The 3,824-nt window shown below is 38.2% G+C and overlaps 1 pseudogene; it reads left to right on the forward strand.

Annotated features, from left to right (window-relative positions):
• Positions 1-3,068: 3,068 nt before the first annotated feature.
• Positions 3,069-3,541, forward strand: LOC126949040 (60S ribosomal protein L26-like; annotated as a pseudogene).
• The last annotated feature ends 283 nt before the right edge of the window (positions 3,542-3,824 follow it).

Raw genomic sequence — 3,824 nt, forward strand, 5'->3', positions numbered from 1 at the left:
TGAATTTAGATAAAGGGAAATCAAAGTAATTTACAGTTGAATATTTCCTATCCACAAGTAATTATTTTTTTCATAGTTTGGCAGGGCTTACTATGTAGACAAATGATTCATCAAGAAGAAATTGGTCTTGCTATGAAAATTGGCATAATTCCTGCTAAGACACTCCAGGAACAATGATTTGAAAGGGGAGCTGATCTATATTTTTGTGAAAATTCATGTTGTTTTGCAGGAATCTAATAGATACATGCAAACTTGAAAATAACTCCCTTTTGACAACATCTCCACCTTGGATATTGCAGTAGCACTGAAATTAATAGAATGTGTCTCAATATGTGTTAATTGGGTTTGCCACCACACACTTCATCCTTATAGAGGTGTAGTGTCTCCCAGGAATATCAACTTTTAACAAACACTTGTTGTATTGATTTTGTGCTTTAGTTTCTCACTTTAACCCCAGTATGCATCAGCATGATGGTTTTCTTTTATTATCATATTTGTTATTGTTATGGACTCTGACATGAAGCTAGAAATGACTCTAGAAATGTAATATTATTAAAATGAGCACATATCACTTACTATTTTCTTAACATCTCTGTTAATAAGAAAAAACTCAAAAGCAAAATAATCCACTGGATAAGTTTTCATACTCGTTTATTGGTGTAGGAGAGTAATTAAAATTTATAAATTCTCATAAATAAAGTGTTCAAGAATCCACTATTGTCATAGTTAAAAAGACAATGATAAATCTAAGTTGTTATAAAATTATATAAATTAATTAATTAGATCAAGATAGATACAGTTAATGCATCTTTCATTTTCTCTTGTTCAAGATAAATGCCTTTACTAGGAGGACAAGGTTTGAAAATACAGTTGACTCTTTATAAATAAATGGTGAAAAATTGTGACTTGGGTTTTTCCAAAAGCAGAGCCTTAGAGAAATAATTGTGTGCAGATAGTTTACTTGAGAACCGATTGCAAGAAGCATGGCAATGGAGGGGAGAGAGAGAGAGACAAGTTAGGAGGAGTCTCAACATAAGGATGCTCTAGAGTTGCTGCCATGGGGTCTTTTAAGACAAATACAGAAATCCTCTCAGTACGGTCTCTCTCAAGAACTAAAGCTGGAGAATTTTTCCATTCACTCCGATGGCATATTATGCCCTTCCTGCTCCTCTTAATGTTCCTGCACTTCCAAATTGTGTTTGTGTGTTACTGGGAAATCACAGGCAAAAATCAGAAAAAGACATGGCACAGGATCGGGACAGTAGGCATGTAGTATGAGGTGATTGTGAGCCAGACTGGAACCTCACATTGTAACTGCAGCTAAAATAAGAAAGAGAATCATGGTTGTATACTCAGCCTCTTACTGAGGGACATGCAACTAATTCTGCTCAATTGAAAGTAAGCAAAAATGGTTTGAACCACTTTTATTCCAGGGCTCTTACCAGAGTGGGTGTGTCTTTTTCATACACTCGCTCTTTCATGGCAGCTGTAACCTGGATGATGAGAGGAATCTATGGAATGGTGGAGTCATATCAAAGAAAGAACTTAGGTCCCTTAATAAACTCCCAGAGCAGAGAGCTTTCTTAAAGGGAGCTCTCTTTGGAATTGTTACATAAGAAAGAAATGAGCTTTGGTTGTTTTTGGAACAACATTTGAATTTCTTTTCAGGATGATTTACTATTTTATTCTCTCAGTACACCAATGAAAGTTTGTTTTTTTTTTTTTCTTTAATGAAGACTATCATTTTTAGTGCATATTTAGTTTTTGCCAAGTGGGTACACATTTTACGTGCAGTTACTCATTAATCCTTAGAAATAATTAACGAAGGAGTTATTATCATTCTTATTTTATAAATGTGAGAATTGAAATCCCAAGATTATAAGAAATGTGCCTGATTTCACAAAGGTTTACTCCAGACAATCCTTAAACCAAAGTCCTTTCTCCTCACAGAAAGTTTACAGAATTTTTCTTTTCTTTAAGACAATACTACATTTTAAATCAAAGTTGAGCTCCTCTCTTGGTTTATTTTTCTAAATTCTGCATCAGTTTCCCTCCATCATTAATATACATCTGGTAGCAGTGGAAAGTATTAGAGTTACATGGCACCGAAATATGTTACCAGCAGGTCTCCAGCAACCTCATTCTTGCCTCCTCAGAAGAAAGAATTTGAAGGACATAAGGGAGAAGGAGAGACCGAGGCACGTTTTAGAGCAGGAGTGAGTGAAAGTTTATTAAAAAGCTTTAGAGCAGGAGTGAAAGAAAGGAAAGTACACTTGGAAGAGGGTCAAGTGGCCAACTTGAGAGATGGAGTACACAGTTTGACCTTTTGACTTGCAGTTTTATACACTAGCATGCTTCCGGGGTCTTGACCTACGTTTTCCCTGATTCTTCCATGGGGGAGGGCTTCCTGCAGGTGCAGTGCCTGCCTAGCACTGGAGAGGGGAGGATGCACAGTGTACCTGTTGGAGTTGTACTCATGCTCACCTGAGGAGTTCCCTCACCAGCTGAATGTCCCCCGGAGGTCATACACCAGTTAAACTCTGCCATTTTGCTTCTTGCTCAACTGCTTAGCTGCTGAGCTTCCCAATAGGAAGCTGCTGATCAACACTTTCAGGTTTTTCCTATCGACAGGGAGACTGCCGTTCTCTGGCACTGACTGTGACCAATGATTATTTTAGAGAAACAGTTAACAGCTGCCTGACCATCAATTGATGCTCATCTGACATTCTGGGTGGTGGGGGAAGCCCTCTCCTGCCCTGCTCATGCCTTCCTATGTACCTACTGCAACACACCTTGTCTTTAAATAAATGTGTCTGTTGTCCCTACGCTTTGTAGAACTTACCCTCACAAACCCACAGGTGATTTGCAAAACCTATATTCATCTTTGTCTTCTTGTTTTCTTTAGAATTTAGATAAAAATTTACCGATTAGGCAGGCTATTTTCATAGATTAGCGTGGTTCCATAAAATGTATTTTCACTCCATTAATTAAGATTAGAGAGCAGCACTGTGCAGTGGTTAAGAACTGATTCTGAGCTCTCTTCCCTTTTGCGGCCATCACCCAAGCGGGAGTGGACAAAATGAAGTTTAATCCCTTTGTGACTTCCAACCGAAGCAAGAATTGCAAAAGGCATTTCAATGTACCTTCCCACATTCGCAGGAAGATTATGTCTTCTCTTCTTTCCAAAGAGCTGAGACAGAAGTACAACGTGTGATCCATGCCCATCCAAAAGGATGATGAAGCTCAGGTTGTACGAGGACACTATAAAGGTCAGCAAATGGGCAAAGTAGTCCAGGTTTACAGGAAGAAATATGTTACCTACATTGAACGGGTGCAGTGGGAAAAGGCTAATGGCACAACTGTCCACGTAGGCATTCGCCCCAGCAAGGTGGTTATCACTAGGCTAATACTGGACAAAGACTGCAAAAAGATCCTTGAACGGAAAGCCAAATCTCACGAAGTAGGAAAGGAAAAGGGCAAATACAAGGAAGAAACAATTGAGAAGATGCAGGAAGTAATCTTATATAAAAGCTTTGATTAAAACTTGAAACAAACAAAAAAAGAGAGAACTGGTTCTGAATCAAATTGCTTGTTTGAATCTTGACTCTACTACTTACCATCGGTACCAAAGGCTTAGAATAATTTATGACACACAATAAGCGTTCATTACAGGTTGATTAAGTCGTTTGTGTTTTTGAATGCTGATTTTTAACACCCTGCATAGAAATGTGGACTATTGTAACTGCCCAAAAGGTTCTTCCTGCCCGCTGCATAAAAAGAGACCACAGCATCTTAGTAAAGAAAGAGTTTTATAGACATTAGGC

Source organism: Macaca thibetana, chromosome 2 (genome assembly GCF_024542745.1).
Source record: "Macaca thibetana thibetana isolate TM-01 chromosome 2, ASM2454274v1, whole genome shotgun sequence".
In the NCBI taxonomy this organism is placed as follows: domain Eukaryota; kingdom Metazoa; phylum Chordata; class Mammalia; order Primates; family Cercopithecidae; genus Macaca; species Macaca thibetana.